The following is a 22488-nucleotide window of genomic DNA, read 5'->3' as shown; positions in this document are numbered from 1 at the left end:
GGCAGAGCCTAGAGGGAGGTGTGCAGTGTTGGGTGGAAGATGGATTGAGGAAGTCTGAAGGGTGGGAAGGGGCCTCAAGGAGGGGAGCCCACCTACAGGCCGGTAACTGGAAACGAGGATCTCCACTGCCTCAACATCTCCCATGGAGGACAGCCTGTGTAGCAGAGAAGGAGCCAGCCCAGTGTAAGGCCTGAAGGCAGCCACCAACCCACCAAGCTAACAGAAGAACACAGTGTGAGTACTCTTACACCCCCTGGGCCAGATAAGGGGAGAGGGCAGTCAGGTGCAAGACCCAACTAACTTCTCATCAGGGATGGTTCTAAACTATACAAAAAACGGCCACTGCCCCAGTCTATAACTGGCATTCACAGCAAAGAACACATGGAAGGGTGACGCATGTCAAACAACAAAAGACAAAAGTTCCCAGCTCAACTTGCCAGCCAGCTTGCAAACAAACCAAATGAACCTGTCTAACAGTATGCGTTAAAAATGGGTTTAGTTAGCACACATTTCAAATACATATGTAAGCTACAGAGCCACATCACGGCACCCAGATATTCTGTAGTCCTAACTCTACAAATTTTGAGAGCCCCCATAGTAGAGGCATATGTATTTAATGGATAGACCAAGGGCATGTGAACCTGAGGGAGCTCACCCCTCCTTAACCACTTTAATACCGGGCAATTTTACACCTTCCTGCCCAGGCCAGTTTTCAGGTTTCAGCGCTCTCACACTTTGAATGACAATTGCGCGGTCATACAACATTGTACCCAAACTAAAATTTTATCATTTTCTTCACACAACTAGAGCTTTCTTTTGGTGGTATTTAATCACCGCTGGGGTTTTTATTTTTTGCTACATTAACAAAAAAAGACCAAAATTGTTGAAAAAAACCCCACTTTTTTCTTTGTCTCTGTTATAAAAGTTTACAAATAAATAATTGTTCTTCATAAATTTAGGCCAAGATGTATTCTACTACATGTCTTTGTTGAAAATAACCCAAATTAGGATGTATTATTTAGTTTGTAGGAAAGTTATAGAGTTCACAAACTATGGTATAGATCTGAAAATTGATCAATCCTGAAGTACTGACAGCCAATCTAATTTCTTGAGGTCCAAGAATGTCAGAACAGTACAGATATCCCCAACTGACCCCTTTTTGCAGAGTAGACAGTCCGACGTACTTCAAAAGAGGAATGGCGAGTTTTTTGAAGTTGTATTTTTTTTGTCATAATTTTTCGGAAAATTAAAAAATTAAAAAAATATTTTCACTATTTTGTTTTTTACATACTGTCACCAGTGCAGTACAGCATCTTCATATAACTGGCATGGCGGTGATCAGGGACACTGACTGGTGACAGTATGAAAAAAAAAAAATATATATATTTTTTTATTATTTTTAATTTTTTATTACTTTTTTTTAATTTTTTTTAAAGATTTTTTTTTCATATTTTACTATGACCAAAGTAATACAATGTTACCATAGTAACATTGTACTACTTTGGGGAAGTGATCAGTATTTTATTTTTTTTTTTTACACAATTTGCTTACAGCAAAGAATTACTTTGCTATAAGCAAGCATTTACCTGAATGAAATCGATTCATTCAGGGGTTTTTTTTTTTGTGCTTAGCTGTGATTTGGCCACAGCTAATCACATGACATGTGCATGTGACCTGCTGTGACCATTCACAGCTAGGCACTAGTATACAATGGATGGCATGAATGAAGCTATCCATTGTATACAACTGTCATGTGACCTGCTGTGATTGGTCACAGCAGGTCACATGGTACCGGCAACGGGGGCCGGTACTCAGATTTGTCATCGGCCGTGTCCGAGGTACACGGCCGGTGACAGATTGCTCCGCTGCGCGGCTCTGCAACCGCGCGAACTGCGCATGTGCGGTAGCACGCCAAATGGCGTGCACCTGGAAAGCTAAAGCGTTTTTGAGGCCGCCAAACGGCTATAGGCCGGGTAGCTAATGGTTAAAGGTACAGGAGCGCACTGGACACCCAGCATGTAGCACAATGGCAGCTAGGGCAAGTTGAGCTAGGAACTTTTCTCTTTTGTTCTTTGACTGTTCTAAACTAACAGCTCTTGTGCTCCCTTGCCCCAGGGATACCCTCAGGCAGCTGAGTGAAGAGAAAGAATCATCCGGGGTCTGAGGAGGTACACCTAAGAGCTGTTGGTGCTCTTCAAGAAAAGACTGTTGCTAATCCAAATCGCTCTACATACTGTAGTTGCTAAGGAGTTGTCCTCAAATTCTACAGTTCCTCGGGCATCCCATATGCCCCTAGACCCCATCCAAGTTTAACCGTTTAATAAAATCACAAAATCAATCTCAAGGACTGTTTGCTGGCTCCAGTGTGCAAAGTGTGAAAATGTGTTGCTGACTGTGCAGAGCATAGGGGGAGCAAATTCAAATCCAGTGGCCCCTAATTGGGTAGTGCTACATGTGTATCTAAAAATTAGTATTTGGTATGTAAAATTGTTTAATAGCATCCTAGGGAGCCTGTTTATTAAGCTTAACCAACATATTTCTTAACCTATATCTAGACAGGTATTTCTGAAAAATGAAGGTAGCGATCGTTTGCCATGTATTTTGTTGTTGATTTTTCACTGTGGCTTTAATTGAATAAAGGACAACATGAGAAAGTATTTCCTGGGCAGAATCCCATCTACCATTGACTCAGCCGGCGTGCAATCATAAAAGGATTTATGAGGGTGTAGCGCTCCTAACCGGTGGAACATAATTGATATTTGTGCCCCTAGCTCTCCCAACCTCTTCCATCCATCTAGAAAACTATGGCCGCCGTGTTCCGGCCTCGTTGCCTGGCTAGGATTATTGATCAGAAAAAAAGGCCTATTTAGTTTTCATCTGAATTCTGGTACAATATCCAATAGTAATGTTTCCTAAGGCAACTTGTTCTGTAGATTTATTGTCCTTTATGCCAACAGCCCCATCCTACGTAAACACTTAGACCTATTCTATTGTCAGCGTTCCAAGCCACCTAAATTAACTTATCAAAGGCGGGAACAGGATCCCCCACCACGAACAATCAGAGCATTTACAATACCTGTATACTCTTATTTTCCCCTACTGTCATCTCCTCTGGTTGCGAAAACACTTTACTGCATGCTGATTTTCAATAATATTTTATGTACAATGTATTTCGCAGCTGGTTTTAACACTTTCAGGAATATTGAGTCGAGGGGAAGCTTGTGAATTTATATGGTATTCATTTTGTGCTGATACTGTAACATTTTTTCATGAAAATAATTGTGACACTTTCCATGTAGCTTTATGTTTGTTAATTATAGTTCTCATTGTGTCAAAGGAGCTCTCCATATGGAGTGAAAACCAGGAGGTATGTGTAATGTGTTAAAGAAGAACTCTAGTATCTTTAAAAAAGTGTTTTCTAGCCCTTGCCTGCTCTATTATTTTTAATTTTTTTTGCAGTATTGATTATTGATACTGATTACTTTAAGCCCTCATGCACACGGGGTGTTTTGATAACGCTAGTAACGTTAGCTGTGTAAAGTCACATGGAAAACTTGAGTTTTTCAGCTTTTTTTAGCGTTTTTGCATTAGCATTTAGCGGTGTTTTGCCACTTTTTTTTGCATTTGTGGGTTTTTTTGGGTTAAATAAAGTCCAACAATGCCAGTTTGTGGTGTTTTACAAAGTTTTTTAGTGTTAGAGCATTTTTACAGCTAACAAACTCCTCTAGAAACCCACTAGTCCTGGGTTTTTTTTTTCAGCCAAAATCATCCCAGCCAAAGAACGATGATTACAGTCTGTGTGCATGGATACATAGGGTAACATGCTGGGGGGTTTACTGGCTGTAGAAAAAACGTCAAAAGCCAAAAACAGCCGCTGTAAAAACGTCAAGTGTGTATGAGGGCTTAAACTGTTAAGAAACAATGGCCATTTGATCATTACCAGTTTTTCTTGCTTCTGGTCAATGTTGTCAGCTTGAAGGAGTGTTAAGGTGTCATTATGGTACATGTGGTCACCATTCTGGGACTTCAGGTCCTAATTGTCAAAGCAGCTTTTCAAATAGAGTGGGCTTTAGTAGGCAGCTTACATTGTTGCTATCAATGGCTATTCAGGATGCATTTTCTTAGGTGATGATACCTCCTGCAGTCTAAGAGAACCAGGCGGTATGTTTATGACAGCCAGGCCATTGACACCGGTTTTGTGTGATAATGGGCATCACACCAGAAGTGCACCAGCTAGCACAGAGAGATACTGAAATTCAGGGCACGCTGTTAGGAGGGAAGAAGGAGCAGAAATAAGGGCACTGCAATATTGGATTAGGCTTGTTAGGTTTTAGTTTTTCTAATGTCTGTGTCAGGGGTGGACTGACAACTCATGGGGCCTCCGGTCAATAGGGGATCATGGGGCCCCTGTATCCTTGCTCAAACTCAAAAAAGCCTATGAAAAAGGTACCAGGGGCATCTCATGGGGCCCCCTACTGACCCTGGGCTCTCAGGCAGTGCCCGAGTTTCCAAATGGTCAGTCCGCCCCTGGTCTGTGTTGTCCTTTACTAAATACACAGCATATGATACAGCCAGATTGGTGTTCTCAGTTTCCTTTTCTCCAGTTACGGTCACAGCTTTGACACCAAGCTGTCCCAGTCTGTGATTGGACAATGTAGGAGGTGCAGCAGCACAATGATGAGGTCATCCTCCTGCTAACCCCTCCTGTAAGCATGTTCCTGTAACCATTGGCTCCCTCCATTTGATAGTCTGCTGTGCAGGGTGTTACAAGAGGCTGATATCAAGATAGATTTAGGAATTTAAAACCTAACTCCAGTCAAAGCACTCTTTTAGCTTTGGATACATAGATAGCTATTTCAGTTCTTCTTGTTTTGTGTGCCCCTGTTGAAGAGATTTCTCCTCACCTCCTGCTGCAAGGACATCAGAACTAAGCTCAGTGGGACAGGGAGACACAGATAGTGAGGCTAGGCACATGCTATTCTGGGTGGTTCCCGCACCCGCAACCACACACAGCCAAAGCACACTGCTCTTTAGAGACGAGAAGGACCGCCATTCATTCTTAATGACACCCCACCCATCCAAAAATGTAGCAGGTTTGCAGGAACCACATGGAAATTGCATGATGCAAAAGCAACAATGCAATTTCTTGCCCGTTGCATTTTGAAAATGCTGCAGGAACATTTTTCCTGCATGAAATGAGAGCACAGCAGCCCAGTGAATGAATCAAATGAATGGGCTGCTGTACCCGAGCAAATGCAAACCTGCAATAGTGTGAACCTAACCTAATAATGACAGAGGCTTTAAAGGCTACATTCACCATTGGAGAAAAATAATAAATGCACATATTTTTGAAGAAAAAGTGAATTTATTGTTTTCCCCCCAAGAACCTAAATTTGTGGTAATGTTAGGCTCCTGCAGACACATACTCCAGCTTTCCCTATGGGCTTTCTTTTAGACCTTTTTCACATGGGCATTACCTATGTCCGTTTTTCATCTGTCCATTTACAGATTAAAAACGGACACCCATGTATTTCTATGGACTAGCTGATGTAAACGGATGATTATCCGTTTACATCTGTTAACATCCATTTTTTTAACTGGAAGAAAACCCTATTTTCTTCCTTAAAAAAAAACGGAACGAATGAAAAACGGATGCACATGGATGCAAACAGATGAAAAACGGATGAAAACAGATGAAAAACATATGTAGACAGATGTAAAAAGAATGTGAATGGATAAAAGAGGGATGAAAAAAAGGATGTAAACTGATGAAAAAACTGATGTAAACTGATGAAAAAACTGATGTAGACTGATCCATTTTTTCTTTCAAACAATGTGACTGAACTGATGAAAAAAATGGCACTCCCGTGTGAAAGGACCCTTAGAAAGCTGGTGGAAGGTGGTGCAAATGTCGAAGTATGAGGATGCTTATCAGCGCCCTCGCAGTTCATAGAGGACAACAAGTGGTATGCTGCAGTGTAAGATAGGACTTGTAGTTTATTCATTCACAGACTCATGTGTGGGTGGAGCCAGGCACAGCTGCACCAATTTTGAGATGTGACAGCGGTTTTGGGGTACAGAAACCCTTGCCCCCTGTCACACGGGGATTGGGGGGATGTGCGGGAAGGTTCTGGAGCATGTTACACGTTACATCCTAAACACGGGTGTAACGCGTAACATGCTCCAATAGTAAACTTTTAACACTTTGCCATTTTTTGGGAAAAAAGGTGTGCTGTGCCCTGACATGACAAGGGTAGAATATATGCCTTCCAACCTAACCAAGCCTGCTAGGCCAATCCTCCACCATCCTAGCTATACAAAATACACAAACCAAGTTTTTGGGAGTCACAATGGCTATAGCAGCCTTTTATTAACCAATAAATTATTTCAACATAAATACTATTCCAAATTATAAACAGAGAAAAAAGGGGTGGTCATTTGAGGGCCATAAACCCAACTTCACTTTTGCGGAAAACATTCCTTCAACTAAGGCCCCCAGCCGCAACCCAGCGACTCAAGAACAACCCTACTTATCCCCAGCCGCAACACACCGGCTCGGGGATAACCCTACTTCTCCACAGTGACCACCATTTTACCTATTCCGAGTTAACCCCTTGTTAACTGGATTGTACCCAGGTCCCAATACCACTGATGGGTCCCGAATCTGTCTCCATACAGAATTCTTTCCTCCTCCAAAGACCAACCACCACCAAGGTGACAATCCAAACCAGCACGAAGGAAAAGGAGGGTGGCAAGCTTCTTCTTCCAAACTTCCCCCACTGGACTTCCTGAGGACAGACACTCCTTTTCCTCCCTGGGAGACCCTCCCCAACATCCCCCACCCAATAAGGTAAGCCTTAATCCCCAAAACTTCCTACCCATAATTTAGCCCTCTGTTGTCCCTCTATTCGCACTAGTCGTGTCGACCCTGCGCTTATTTTTTTTATTTTTTTTGCTCCGGACCTACCTGGAAGTGAGGTGAAATATCCCCACCGGAAACACCAAGCACTGTTCAAAGCTTTAAAATGAAATTGGCTGTAGTTATGTCTATTTTAAAATAATTCTATTATTTTTATTTTTGGATGAATCTGTGTTTAATTATCTCTGCTTGGAGCTCATCTTTGAAAATCTCACTAGTAACAGAACATCTTGACAGTATTACACTTTACGAAACCATATAGTGTTGCTTTTTTTTTTTTTTTTTTTTTTAATATAGTTTTATGAAAAATGCTTTTTCTGTTTTTCCAGATATGATTAATTAGCCTTCCAATGCAATTTCCTGATACAGGGACGTTCTCGTTCAAAGTAATCTAAAATTTATGTGAAATGTATATTTTATTTGGTGTGTATCTCCCTGGATACCTTATAACTTAAACATTGAATTCAATAGGTTTGAACAAGCTCTGATTCTACATATAAGCACTTTTTTTCTGTTGAGGTGTTCATAATCATCATTCAAACTTTTAGGGCCTGTTCACTCTTATGTGTTGCGGTAATGAGAGGAATTAAGAAATATTGCAGCGCACATACTATACTGTGGTGTGTTGCAGTAGTAAAACACGAAGCATTACTGCAATGCACATACTACTGAATATGGCGATGCATTGTGGAATCATTCCTTTTGAATGGCAGCCAGATGCACTGATTCAGTAGTGGTCAATGCACAACAACACACATACTATGCATCGTGGTGTACTGCTTTATATAAAATGGGTTATGTATGTGTTTACCTGCATTTTGAATCAGCTGCCTTAACCTAGTGTATGCCAATTCATGTGCAATAACACAGTGCAAAAGTGTGAAATCAGTCTTCAAGTAGGTGTAAAGTGAAGACTATGGGTGACATGCAGGCGTGGTCTATTGTTGCCACTATCAGGAAACCAGTGCAGGGATACGATGTAGAGCTGACAGTGGAGCATAAAAACATGAAACAAAGAGGGCGAAAACGTCTGCCGCATTACCTTAAAACAATCGATTGAGAAATGAGAGACAAAAGTTATACTCACAAACCAAGTGAGCTATTGGCATGTAATTGCATAAGCACACAATGTCGACCACTCCCCACCTCCAACTGGTGACAAGATGGTGTTAGCCTCTGACGCATTTCGGGGACCCTGTCCCCTTCCTCAGAGCAAAAGCTGAAGTCCCCCAGAACTCAAACTCGTCAAATAACGTGTGGATCCCACAGCCCACCTACCATCGGGGGGCAGGGTGAGAGGGGAAGGAGTACTTTTAAAGGGGACATCATATTCATACTCTATGCATATAGATAGTAAGAACATGCAAACATGTTATCAGTACATGATTAACCTCCCTGGCGGTATGATTATTTCAGATTTTTGGTGCTGAAAGCGGTACCATTTTTTGCATGGAAATATGTCGTTTTTTTATTGTAGGCCTGTAATTTAGGAATAACTCACTGAAATCTGTCCGAACAAGAGTCTAGTAAACATTCCGGATATGATAAAACTTGAAACGCAAAATCATAAATTATAATTTAATAAATAATCATAAAAAATAATAATAATATAATAATAATAAATTTAATTCAATAATATAATCAAACCGAAAACACTGAAATTTGAAATATAGTGCCAAGTTCGCACATCGCTGAGCAAAGTCGCAGAATCGTTTTCAGTGTCTGATGATAAATTTCCCCACAAATCATTATCACTCAATTCTGCAAGTGGTTCTGATTTACTATCGCTGTTCTCTAGCTGGTCTAAAACCGCTTTTGAAATAAAGGGACGCTTTTTGGACGCCATGGACGTTTCTAGGTTTCCAGGCAGAAAGAACAGTCAAAATGCAGGCAGGGCACAGGACAAAGCAGTAGGGACAAAATGTATGTGAAATGTTTTGAAACAGCAATGTTTTACTATGTAATAATCATTTTTTAAAAAATGCCATTTTTAAAAAACATTTCAAATTTGCCGCCGGTTCCAGCGCCCGTACGTCCCGACGTCACAGGGACTGGAACACGGAAGCCGGATGCCGGCATCGGCCAGAGGAGATGGCCGGGGACACTGTAGGGGATGCATTACGGGAGCAAAGGACAAGGTAAGCGCTGCAGGGACTCCCTATGCAACGCTGCATGGTAAGCCCGAGTGTAGCTCGGGGTTACCGCTTTTGGTACTGAAACTTTACCCCGAGCTACACTCGGGAATACCGCCAGGGAGGTTAACCAACTTAACTCCTGCAAGTAAAATGGACATGGGCAACACAGTGGCTAAATGGTTAGCACTTCCACCTGGCAGTACTAGGGTCATTGGTTCAAATCCCAACCATTGCACCACCTGCCTGGAGTTTGCATGTTCTCCCTGTGCCTGCATGGGTTTCCTCCAGGAACTCCAGTTTCCTTCCACACTCCAAAGACATGCTGGTGGGCTAATTGGAACCTGTCTAAATTGGCCCTAGTATGTGTATGTATGAATGTGAGTTACTGACTTTAGATTGTACACCCCTTGAGGGTTAGGGACTGATGTGAATATACAATATATATTTGTAAAGTGCTGCATAAATTGTTGGCGCTATATAAGTACCTATAATAAAAAATAAAATATGTATCACAGATAAAATAAGATAAATAGGTGTATACATTAGTATATATATATAATGCATATCATTAGTAAAAAAAACCAAGTATGTAAACAGGGGCGTATATACCACAAGGCAAACAAGGCATTTGCCTAGGACGGCATTTTTCAGGGGGGCAGCACTGCCCCCGGAAGAAGGGACAAATGCGGCATAGGGACCAGGTGGGATCTGAGAGAGGTTGTGGGCTGCTTGATGGTCCGACTGTAGTTCGCGGGATTGTCCAGAGCTGTGAAAGTGAGTGTCTTTCTCTCTCTCACTTGGGGGGGGTGTTAGTGGAAGGCTCTCTCAGGTGGGGGGTGGACAGGGGTGTTGTTGGTCAATGTCAGGCTCTCTCTGGAGGGATGGTGCCCAATAATTGTGTTGCCTAGTGCAGCACAAAACCTAAATACACTACTGTATGTAAACATGAACTACTTAATATTACATTAGCAGCCTTATTGACATCATCAAAGTGACTAATATGTTAAGTTACTCATCTACCCCTCCATTTCCAGCCAATAAATGCTTACCCTCAATGTGCGGGGCCAGTCAGTGCCGATCTTTAGGGGCACCCAATGAAGTAGATTATGAAAGCCGCTGGTTCGTAGAGATGAGCATTTGCATGAAATAATTGTAATAGAAGACAATGGCTGCTGTCGACTTAATAACAGATCGGCACTGACTGGCCCCACACATTGAGGGTGAGCGATTATTGGCTGGAAACAGAGGGGTAGATGAGTAACTTAACATATTAGCCACTCTAAGGGCCCATTCACACCTACATGTGAGTAGGAAGCCATAGTTTGACCTCCCTGCACAGGTGGCGCTGCCAGCAACCACCATTCATAGTAGGTGAAGGACAGGAGGAACTCATATTCCTCTTATGCCTCCATAGGTGTCATTGGGTGAGCAGCTGTCCAATTGGGCGGTGTTGCCCCAGATGACCTCACAGTCATTTTTTAGTGAGGACAGTGCTTATAAAAATCACTGGCCCACGGGAGTTGGCACTCATTTTGCATGTGCTGAGGTCAGGGACAAGAATCCGCTGGTCGGGGAGAGTGTGCCTTGTGTAGGGAGAGCTTCCAGTGGAGTAAAGACAGAATAGGGACTGTTTGCCAGTTCTTCTGTGTTCTTCCGCTACATATGCTTTGTTGTAACACCGTCTGCTAGGCGCCTCTTCTGCCCGGTGCGGTTGGCATCCAAGTACCACTCATTTCAAGGGCTGTATATTTCTCTGTGAGTGTTGTTGCCAGTTCAATGCTGCCATATAGAGTCTGTTACGGACAGGGGCGGACTGACCATTTGGAAACTCGGGCACTGCCCGAGGGCCCAGGGTCAGTAAGGGGGCCCCTTGAGATGCCCCTGGTACCTTTTTCATAGGCTCTTTTGAGTTTGGGCAAGGACACAGGGGCCCCATGATCCCCTATTGCCCGGGGGCCCCATGAGATGCTAGTCCGCCCCCGGTTACGGAGTTGTTGAAACTTTCACGTTAATACACTTCTCTGCAAATTTAGATTTCCGTGTGTCTTTCCTTGCCCTCCAGTCCCAAGCCCCCGTCTACACGTGCGTTACCTTGAGCACTGTATGCACACAGAAGTGTGTAAATCCAGCCTTGGTGTACTTTAAGAGAGCCTTGCACTCCAAGTATGGTCCACTTTATAAGCATGGGCCCCTTCCTGGGGAGGAAGTTAGCTAATATACATACCTTTCTCTCATCTTCTATACCCACAGAGTGTGAAATCACTGCACAGTGCAGGATCATCTTCTCACAAGATTTGGGCTACTCAGCATTTCACTGGCTGTTGCCGGAAGGATGATGGTGACATCACTCTTGTCTATGTGCCACAGGCATAAACAGAGCAGGATACATATTTTATATTAACTTCCCCACCCTGCAGGTTTTGTCTTTTTTGCCAATTTAAAGTATTACTAAAACCACAACAGTAAAATCAGTCTGTATCTGCAGTAAAGCATGCTTGTTATACTCACTGTGGAACCTAAGGGGTTAGTCCTCTGCATTGTTTAAAAATGCTGTTTGATCTTGACTTCTCTGATCCTTCCCTTCTTCCAGTGTCTCCCTCTTATCTCCTCATAAGACATTGTGTAGAGACTGCACATGTTCAGTGTAGTGTGTATTGCTAGAGAGGTTTTTTTCTTAGGAGAGTGCATGTGATCAGCACAGGGACAATCAGCACTGTCCAGACAGAGGTCAGGGGTTCTGCATCCTCCTAAACCAGAAAGAGAACTCCTCCTACAAGCTATAACCAGTGCTCTGCTGGACACTGATAAAAGTCACAAGACTGATCTAACAGCTGATGAAAAAAGGTATTTAGCAGTTTATATTTACTAAAATAATGTCATTTCCATGTAGTGTGTATTGTGGGAGATCAGATATAGTGAATACAGGGTCCTGGGTTTAGTACCACTTTAATGCAGGGTTTAGCAAGGGTGAAGGGTCTCACACTAAATAAGTGGACCTTTCTACTTTAGTGCTATGTCTACCATAACTCTGGGTTTTAAATTTATAGGTACCTCTGTTGTTTTTTTTTTTTAATGTGCCTTGTAGGTGAATTGCAGGTGTGGTTTAAACCAGTCTTCTCAACCAGGGTTCCTCTTTGAGCTGTGGCTGATTGACCTCCCATCTGATGGTGCCTACATGGTTCCTGGGTCAACACCACTTGGCAGAACCAGGTACATCAACCCAAAGATCTGTTTAGCTTTCCATAGTGTGCCGACGACACCCAAATTTACCTCTCCACCCCCCACCTCACCCCCTCACTCTCCGCCCACATCACCCACCTCCTAAACGACATATCAGACTGGATGTCGCTCCATTTCCTCAAACTTAACCTATCCAAAACCGAGCTCCTGGTCTTCCGCGCCCCCCCCCCCCCATCCTCTCCATCACTACTAACAACGCCACCATCTCTCCCACCCCACACGCCAAAGTCCTGGGTGTCACCCTTCCTCTCCTTCCTACCCCACATCCAACTGCTATCTAGATCTTGCAGGCTCCACCTCCACAACATCTCCAAGATACGCACATTCCTCACCCCAGACACCACCAAACAACTCGTACACTCCCTCATCATCTCACGCCTGGACTATTGCAATTCCCTTCTCACTGGCCTACCCAAACGAACGCTATCCCCACTCCAGTCGATCCTAAACTCAGCGGCTAGACTCATCCACCTCACCAACCGCTCCACATCTGCCTCCCCCCTCTGCCAATCCCTTCATTGGCTCCCGATTGCCCAACGCATCAAATTCAAACTGCTAACTCTGACCTACAAAGCCATTCACAACGCTGCCCCAAACTACATAACCGACCTGATACCCAAATACTACCCTACCCGTGCCCTCCTCTCCTCACAGGACCTCCTGCTCTCTAGCTCCCTGGTCTCCTCCTCCCACGCCCAATTGCAGGACTTCTTTAGGACTTCCCCATCCTCTGGAACTCCCTACCCCAATCCATCAGACTGTCACCTATCCTTCTCACCTTCAGGCGCACCCTGAAAACCCTCCTCTTCTGGGAAGCCTACCCCAACCTCACCTAACACCCGACCTCACCTAACAACTAACCTCCTCCACTCCTCCCACCACTCCATCCCCCACAGCCATTTCCTCCTGTACCACCTTCCCCTCCCTCCTAGACTGTAAGCTCGAAAGAGCAGGGCCCACGAACCCCTCGTATATTGTATTGTTACTGTCTTGTCTCATGTTCTGTCCCCCTTGCTACTGTACAGCGCTGAGCATACCCTTTGGTGCTATATAAATACTGTATACTAATAATAATAATAATAGTGTCATTTTGATCACCACTGTAAGGAGGACATTCTTTTCACTAGCCACCAATGTAAGGCTGGCCATACACTATACAATTTTCTTGGGAATTTTGCTTTAGATTTACCAAAAACTATATAATATGAAGTCAAACCTAAACAACACTTTTAGTTGTATCCAATTAGGCGGGCCCTTGTGCTACATAGTTGAAGGTAAATCTAAAGGAAATTGGACAGAAAATTGTATAGTGTATGGCCAGCCTAAGGGGCATTTTGTCCACTGGTCACCAATAAATTGGTTTTAGCAGGGGTTCCCTTAGACCTGAAAATTATTTTGAAGGTTCTTCTGGGGTAAAAAAGTTGAGAAATACTGATTAGGACAAATATGAGTCAGAATAGAAGATCATAAGCGTTTTTTGCTACTTGGTGTATAGGTGACTCGCAGGTAGAGATTGGGCATATGAGAATCAGTGAAGGAGCATAAGCATTTTCAAATAATGATTAAATAATCTGGCGATCATTTTAAAATTGTACTGTATTCCAAAATGTATGTTTATTCTCCAAGATACGTCCGTTCCTAACCTCGGAAATCACTAAGCAACTTATTCACTCCCTTGTTATATCTCTCCTTGACTATTGTAACTCCCTCCTCATTGGACCGACCTAATCGCAGGCTATCCCCTCTTCAGTCTATCATGAATGCTGCTGCCAGACTCATCCACCTTGCTAACCGCTCTGTATCTGCCGCCCCTCTCCTGCTTTTCAGGGAGAAGAAACAGTTAAATCGCTGTTCTGTTTACACAGAGCTCTTTGTGTTTGCTGTGACTGACCACAGCCGATCAGCAGGTTTCACCCAAAATCATTGGCTGAAACTTGCTGACAAACCCCCTCCTGCTGCTTGTAAAAGTTATACAGCGGCTAATTAGCAGCTAGGATCACTTTTACATTAAAGCCCACAGCTGGCAAAAAAAAAAGATAAAGATACTGTAGCTGCAGACATAATGCTGGTATAACCACTTCAAACTTGTGGTGTACAGTACGTCGCAAAGGCTAAGGTGGATAAGGAACACTATGAAAAGGTTGCCAATTCCATTCTATATCAGCCACCCCTCTCTGCCAGTCCCTCCACTGGCTTCCCATTGCCCAATGGATAAAATTCAAAACATTAACAATAACATATAAAACCATTTATAACTCTGCCCCAAATTACATCACCAATGTTGTCTCCAAATATCACCCAAACCGTACTCTCCGCTCTTTGCAAGACCTCCTACTCTCTAGCTCCCTTGTCTCCTCCTCCCATGCTCATCTCCAGGACTTCTCCAGAGCTTCCCCCATACTCTGGAACTCTCTATCCCAATTTATCAGACTATTGCCTACTCTGCTCACTTTTAGGTGATCTCTGAAAACCTATCTCAAGGAAGCCTATCCTGTCCTCAGCTAATAATGGAATCTTCTACTCTTCCAACCAGTCCATCCCCCACAGTTACTACCTTTTGTACCACTAGCCCCTCCCTCCTAGATTGTAAGCTCCAAGGAACAGGACCCTCCTATCCCTCTTGTATTGAACTGTATTGTTGCTGTAGGGTCTCCCGTTATATTGTAAAGTGCTGAGCAAACTGTCGGCGCTATATAAATCCTGTATAATAATAATAATAATTTTCAATATCTATATGTTGTTGAAAACCGGTTCAGAAACTACATGTTATTTAGATGTTTTTTCCTCCTATGAGACTATCTCGAAAAAAAACTCATCTCAGTTCTAATTTAATACAAAGCAAACATTTAAAACTCCTCATCCTCCAGCCCTTGTGAAACATGTAGATAGGAGCTTAGGTAGAAGCATATTTGACTGCACGGTACACACTCTGTGCTTCAGCTAGCCTTATCTTGATTTCGGAGAATCGGGAAATGATTCAATTGACAGGCCTGTGTAGTGTTTGTTAATTTATCCAAGCTTCTAAACATTCGTGGGAACAGCTGGTAGTTTCCCAGCAGGACTGAGGGTCTCACAGGCCCACCTGCTGTCTCACAGATGGAATCTGGGTATGGCTGTAGTTAAAGTTTAGCTGGCAGTTATATCTGTCCTAAAGAGATCTGAAACTTCTTGAAGTAGGTAGGTGGCATCAAACAATTTGCAGAGGATGAAATGCTACCGCTGTCTCCAGATACAATTTGTAAAGTATATTTCCAGAAATCTCTTCCGAGGCACTCGACAAATGCACACAATACAATATCATGGTGAGAGTGGTGCGTCTCAGACATAATACTATTTCATAAAACCTTTTTTTTTCTACTCTTGTAAGTGAGAGAGTGGACAAATCGTAATTTTAGAAATTCTGGACAGATGCTGGGTTGTACAAATAGGCGATTTTGTTTAATTCTGTGGCAGCTTGTACTGTGGGAAAAAGGTTGATAATTTTGAAATTATTCGGCTATTGATAAAGGAGTGCACCTGTGACACACATCTGGCTGTAAGAATGCATCTGTCACCAAAAATAACAAGACCTGATTGAGTAATACAAAATTCTACCCATGTGATGGAGTTAAAATGGCTCTGTTGCTAAAATAAAACTGCAAAAAAAGTCCCTGGAATGAATGACCCACCTCTCTCTGGTGAATGCTGCTGTAATGAAGAGAATCAGGCATCCAAAGACTCTCCAGAATGCGGCACTTCCAAAAGCATTAGGTTCCTGGTCCTACACATGATTCTACCCATGCGATGGAGTTAAAATGGCTCTGTTGCTAAAATAAAACTGCAAAAAAGTCCTTGGAATGAATGACCCACCTCTCTCTGCTCTGGTGAATGCTGCTGTAATGAAGAGAATCAGGCATCCAAAAACTCTCCAGAATGCAGCACTTCCAAAAGCATTGGTTTCCTGGTCCCCCCCACTGCACACTGTGGTTCCTCCTGTTGACCCCTACCTTACTATAGGATACCGTAGTATTGAAGGAGCTGTCAGATTAAACCACTGACTGCAGCAGGAGACCAATATATCAACTCAAAAGTATCTGGTTCTTTGGGATTCACAGTCCTCTTAACGGGCTCTTGTTTTGGCTATCTTATTTTATTACCAGAGTCGCTTTAAAGGTACATCTCAGTGAAAACTGAACATTAAATTAACTGCACTAATCTAACTCACACCTTAAAGCCAGCCATAGATGGTTTGAATCCTGGCTGGTTCCAGCAGGGACCAGGGGCGGACTGACCATTTGAAAACTTGGGCACTGCCCGAGGGCCTGGGGTCAGTAGGGGGCCCCATGAGATGCCCCTGGTACCTTTTTCATAGGCTTTTTTGAGTTTGGGCAAGGACACGGACCCCATGATCCCATATTGCCCGGGGGCCCCATGTGTTGTCAGTCCGCCCCTGGCAGGGACTGTCCAGAATTCGAACCATCTATAGGCAGGCTAACTGTATCCAAGTTGATTGTTGTACGACTTGGGTACAACCAGCATCTTGGATTTTTCATGCAATTATAGTTCCATGGGAGGTTTTATACATACAGAGGAACTGTTTTAGGTGCCAAAGGGTTTGTACATCTGTCCATCCAGTCCTGAGATTTGCACAACTCAGCACAGCCCTGTCTGGCAGGAAGAGGACCTCATTTTTCTCTGCTGCATTGGAGTATCACTTAGGCCCTGTTCACACTGGTGCGCTTTTGTCTTGCTAAAATGTACCGTTCCAGTACAAAAAAAATTGAAAAAATAGTTTCTTTTAAATTCTTTGTTTTTAAGTGCTCTAAGTTTTTAAAAAGTTCTGCTTGCTGCATCTTTGGTGCTCTATTTGAAAAACACACTAAAAATACACCTTCAAATAACGTCAATGGAAGTACATAAAAAATGTGGTTTTGGTGTGTTTTTTTGAGTTATATGTCAATTTTTCTCAGCTGACCAGGGGTAGACTGACAACTCATGGGGCCCCCAGGCAATAGGGGATCATGGGGCCCCTGTGCCCTAGCCCACACTCAAACTTCACCCAAGAAAGCCTATGAAAGGGCATATCTTGGGGCCCCCTACAGACCCCAGGCCCTTGGGCAGCGCCCAAGAGGCCAAAATGGTCCCCCTGCAGCTGACCATGGATGAAAATGCATGTAAAACGCATTATATACATTAAATTTTAACGCAATGCATTAAACAGCACTATAAGCACGTTATAAGTTTTCAAAAACTGCATATCATGTATCACAATGCACCAGGCCCTTACAGATCTCCTTCACACCCCTCACCTGTGATAGGAGAAGCAGCAGACTGGTAAGCTCATCTCTCCGTCACTCTGCTCCCTCCTCCTATCAGCATGCTGCTTGGTAACCCATGAACACTACTACTACTACTATGGCCTCTTTGTGTAGCTTCTTCTCCCCCATTCTAAGCTGTGCAGGGACTGCACTATGTTGCTACCAAGTCGGATTCAAGTACTTACCATAAGTATGGTATTTTAATAATACAATGCTGTAATAATTTGTGCCTAGAGTTCAGCTTTTAATGTTTTAAAAATGGACAGCTTTTGATGCCTGTGACATTCGGTCTAGAAGATGAGAAATGTGAAAACAGAACATTCAGAACCTTTTGGCAGTGGATTTTTATTGATACAGTAACATGTTCAATGATTTTTTTTTTGTAATGTGTTTTTTCTAGGAAGAGAGTAGTGAAGCAGCAGAAAATTCCGCAAACACAGATAAATGTGTGAGTTAGCAGTCGTTTGGTAATAACTAGTGCTCACCATTCTCAATCACTCCTTCCATCCAGGCAAGTCCTGTCGCGCAGTAGTGTTCTTATCTCGCGGAATGGGCTAATTGAATTGGCATGTACATCTATTTGAGGAAACAGGTCGGAGAGGTCTTGTTTTGTGTCAAGGCTCATTGTATACTACTGCTTTTTTATCTGGGAAAATAGGGATTGCGGCTCGATAGCAGTATTACAGCAAGCGAATGGACACTTTTACTAAGCCTTTACGTTTTATTTATTTTAAATGACAATACCAGTTACTTTTCTTTACATTGCTCAGGCATACCAATTACTATAACACACTGCAACCAATCAGCAATTAAAACAGAAATGAACTTAAAGGATACGTTCACCTTTTTGGACAAAAATAATAAATGAACATTTTTTTGCTGGTAAAAAAAATGTGCATTTATTATTTTTGTCTGCAGGAGCCTGGAAAGCATTGCACCAGTGATCAGTAGATTGTTGATGCGATGCAGATCTCCTGCAGACCTGTCAGAATATCTGCTTGTCGTACGGGATGTATGAGCAAGAAGATATTCTGACAGGAAGCTTCAGTGAACTACCATCAGTATGGCCATCCATTCAAATGGCTGAACAAACCAAACTTGGAAGGAAGACAAGGAGAAGATGGTAGCACCCATGTAGCCAGTAGTACAGTGCTGGAGGGGATCATTTGACAGTAAGTCTGCCCTAATGTGTTAATTGCTGTGCTAAGCCATAGCACATTATGGCTGACAGGTCCTGGGGACCCATTTTAAAAAAATGGTGACGTTTAAGTTTAATTCATTTTAGAATATGCAAGTTGTGCCATCAGCTACGTGTTAGGAACAGAGTGTGATTTCACTAGCATACGTTTTTCAAATCCAAATGCTGCCATCCAGGGGTGGACTGACCATTTGGAAACTCGGGCGCTGCCCGAGGGCCCGGGGTCAGTAGGGGGCACCATGAGATGCCCCTGGTACCTTTTTCATAGGCTTTTTTGAGTTTGGGCAAGGACACAGGGGCCCCATGATCCCCTATTGCCCGTGGGCCCCATGGGGTTGTCCGTCCGCCCCTGCTGCCATCAGAATGTGACCATTGCACACCCAATCTCACCCTGTGTAGAGATTTTCCAGGTTGGGAGACAACAATCTAAGCACCAGGAAACTACGTGATTGTCACTGGGGTTTTTTAACTCTGCAATTAACACATTTCAGACCAAATGGTGAACATCACTACGTGTTTTAATGAAAACTGCCACAGCAGACAGGAATATAGCAGAATTTAATAATGGTATCCCTCACATAGGCCCTCACATTCTTTCATTTCTGATTGGAGCATTTAAAGATTCCATGTTAGGCTACGTTCACACTAGCGTTGTGTGCAGGCGGCAGAAAGGCGTTTGGGAAGTGTTTTTACCGCTTCCCAAACGCCTCGGACAATTCTGCACATTGCAGCACATGGTGCTGTTCTAACGGGAGCGTTAGTGTCGCGTCGCGTCAAAACGGATGCCTCTGGTCAAGTCAGGAGGCATTGAAGCCTCCTATTCTAGTCTATGGTGCCGCTCCGCAAACGCCCGGCCGTGCCAGTCAGATAGGCACAGCTAACATGTTTCAAGGAACATGATCTCTCATGAGTTTAGGCTGGCTCTGAGGAATAGAGCATGTCCTTTGAAGCGCGTCAGCTGTGCCTATCTGACTGACACGCGTCTGGTGACATTTTGTGTATAATGCCTGAGATCATTCTCTCTTTGTGAGTATAATTGAGTGCTTTACTTCTATTTACTAAAGCTTTTTTATGCACTAGGCTGGTGCACCTTCTTCCTATTTTTCATTTCCAGTAGGCTGTAGTATGCCCAGGTGAATTAGGCCTAGCTATGGAACTGTATAACAATGATGTTCATTTGGGCAGTGTGTTGATATAGCAGTTATTAATATGTCTTTGTATAGCAGGTGTTCTGGGCTCATTTCCCACCAGGGACAATATTTGTTTGGGGCTTGCATGTTTTTCTTCTTACTTAGGATGCTCCAGTTTTCTCCTGCAAGCCAAATGACATACAGGTAAGTTACAATGTTACATAGTTAGTCTGGCTGAAAAAAGACAAAAGTCCATCCAGTTCAACCATTGAAAAAAAAAAAGAGCTATAATCCTATACCCACAGTTGATCCAGAGGAAGGCAAAAACCCAGCAAAGCATGATCCAATTTGTTCCTGCTGGGAAAAAAATTCCTTCCTGATCCCCCGAGAGACAATCGGATATTCCCTGGATCAACTTTACCTATAAATGTTATATCCAGTTATATTCTGTGTATCTAAGAATGAATCCAGGACTTTTTTAAAGCAATCCACTGAGCTGGCCAGAACCAACTCTTGAGGGAGTCTATTCCACATTTTCACAGCTCTCACTGTGAAGAAACCTTTCCGTGTTTGGAGATTAAATTTCCTTTCCTCCAGAAGTAGAGTGCCCCCTAATCCTCTGTGATGACCTCACCGAGTTCACTATATGAACCACTGATGTATTTATACATGTTGATCATATCTCCTCTTAATCTCCTCTTCTTAAGAAAGAATAAATTCAGTTCCTCTAATCTTCCTCCATATTATATGCATCTGCCCAAAGCAACTCTAGTGTGCCTGCGTCACTATAAAAAGGCTAAAAGGCTACGATCCCCCTCAAAGATGAATGGGACCAGTCCCTCAGAAGAAGTTTTAAATCTCTTGGCTTTGTGTAGATAAATAAATAGGTACATGCATGTGATAGTGCAGCATCATGGCTTTCCATATAACAGGAAGAAAAGGATTCTGGGAACGTTCAACAGTAACACCGCTACGGCTAAAGGATAATGAGTACAGGACAAGGAGAGAGAAGGAACAAACAAGGTTATCAGTACCTACCCGTTACCAGAAGGTACGTACACATAAAGCAGACACATAGTACCTGAACTTCCTTCAGGGAATTGTTGTTATGACATGGAAAAGGAAATGGTCACTGCCGACAGCAGAGAGCTTGTTAATGACTGGGAAAGACTTTTCATGCCGCGGATTGATAGACTTTTCAGTAAAGGTCAGGAGACTCCAGTTAAAGGTTGATAAATTCTGAGCTATTAATAATCTCCTCTGCAGCGCATGATATGATTTTCAATGTGGGAGCAAGTGTGTGTCATTATTTTATACTTCTCTTTATTTTATTTGTAAAAATGCATACAATAATTTTTTTTCTATTTTCCTTTAGGCCTAGACGGAGAACTCTTATCTGTTCACTCTCTAGATCAGTGTTTCTCAACCTTTTTTCAGTCAAGGCACTCTTTAAAATGATGAACAGTCCCGAGGCACCGTTTAAAATGATGGACAGCCCCAAGGCACCCTTTAAAATTATGGACAGTTTTGAGGCACCCCATTCTAAAATGTGAAACTACTCTAATAGTTTTATATAACGCAGCAAAATCCACACATGTAGGACACCCAACATTAGAGGTGATTTATTCTTCCAAAAGAAATACACTTTTGCACACTGGTACTGACTAGTATTCCACTGTTTCTCTTCTCCCTCAGTTTTTCTCCATCATTGAGCTAGTGTGACCCCAACACTGATGGAGAGGGGCAGGGGAGGGTCAAAATAGGATGCTGTGCAGGCAGCTGACATCCTCCTTATCAACCGATGATGTCATTGGCTGTCAGGAAGCCGGCGGCTAGAAGGTCGTAATGATGCACAATGAAAACCTTTGGCTTTGTGTAACTAAAAGGCAGGCTTGTTCCAAAATTTAAATATACATTTTGGGAAATTTTTAGACATTTTGCCAAGGCACCCCAGAGAAACCTCAAGGCACCCCAGGGTGCCTGGTTGAGAAATGCTGCTCTAGATATATAACCTATTCTGCTCATCCAGAGGTTTCCATCTGCTTAGGCAAGTACTGACAATCAGTAGCGGGGCAGGTTTGTCTAGCGCCAATGTCGAGGAAGCAGATCTGTGCCATAGTTACATAGTTGCATAGTTAGTCTGGCTGAAAAAAGACAAAAGTCCATCCAGTTCAACCATAGTAAAAAAAAAAGGTATAATCCTATACCCACAGTCCTTGATTGGGGTTAATATTATTATTATTATTATACAGTATTTATAAAGCGCCAATAGTTCGCTCAGCGCTGTACATTACAAATGGGGGACAGAACATGTGACAGAACAATACCAATACAATGCAAAACATGAGGGGATCGAGGGCCCTGCTCTTTCGAGCTTACAATCTAGGAATGAACTGTGTATGTGTGGCCGATTGCTTGCTTTCTATGGCTGGCCATACATTATACAATTTTCTTGAGATTTTTGGTTTAGATTTACCAAAAACCATATAATATGAGGTCAAACCTAACAACACTTTCAATTGTATCCAATTAGGCAGGCTCTTGCAGTTCATAGTTGAAGGTAAATCTA

The 22488-nt window shown here is 42.9% G+C and overlaps 1 long non-coding RNA gene across 3 annotated transcripts in view; it reads right to left on the bottom strand.

The window, feature by feature from the left end:
• Positions 1–21098, bottom strand: part of LOC149473040 (uncharacterized) — a 152877-nt gene extending 131779 nt beyond the window's left edge. For 2 of the 3 annotated variants that reach the window (XR_016313767.1, XR_016313765.1), the window contains exon 1: positions 20979–21098. This is a non-coding gene — a long non-coding RNA (uncharacterized LOC149473040). The remainder of the gene's footprint in view (positions 1–20978) is intronic. The other variant, XR_016313766.1, reaches the window with a different exon arrangement.
• Positions 21099–22488: the final 1390 nt, after the last annotated feature.

This window comes from Staurois parvus, unplaced genomic scaffold, assembly GCF_062004578.1.
Source record: "Staurois parvus isolate SC_StPar_1 unplaced genomic scaffold, SC_StPar_1.0 ptg000018l, whole genome shotgun sequence".
Lineage (NCBI taxonomy): Eukaryota > Metazoa > Chordata > Amphibia > Anura > Ranidae > Staurois > Staurois parvus.
Note: the sequence above shows the minus strand (reverse complement) of the source record. Positions and strands in the feature narration are given on the sequence as shown.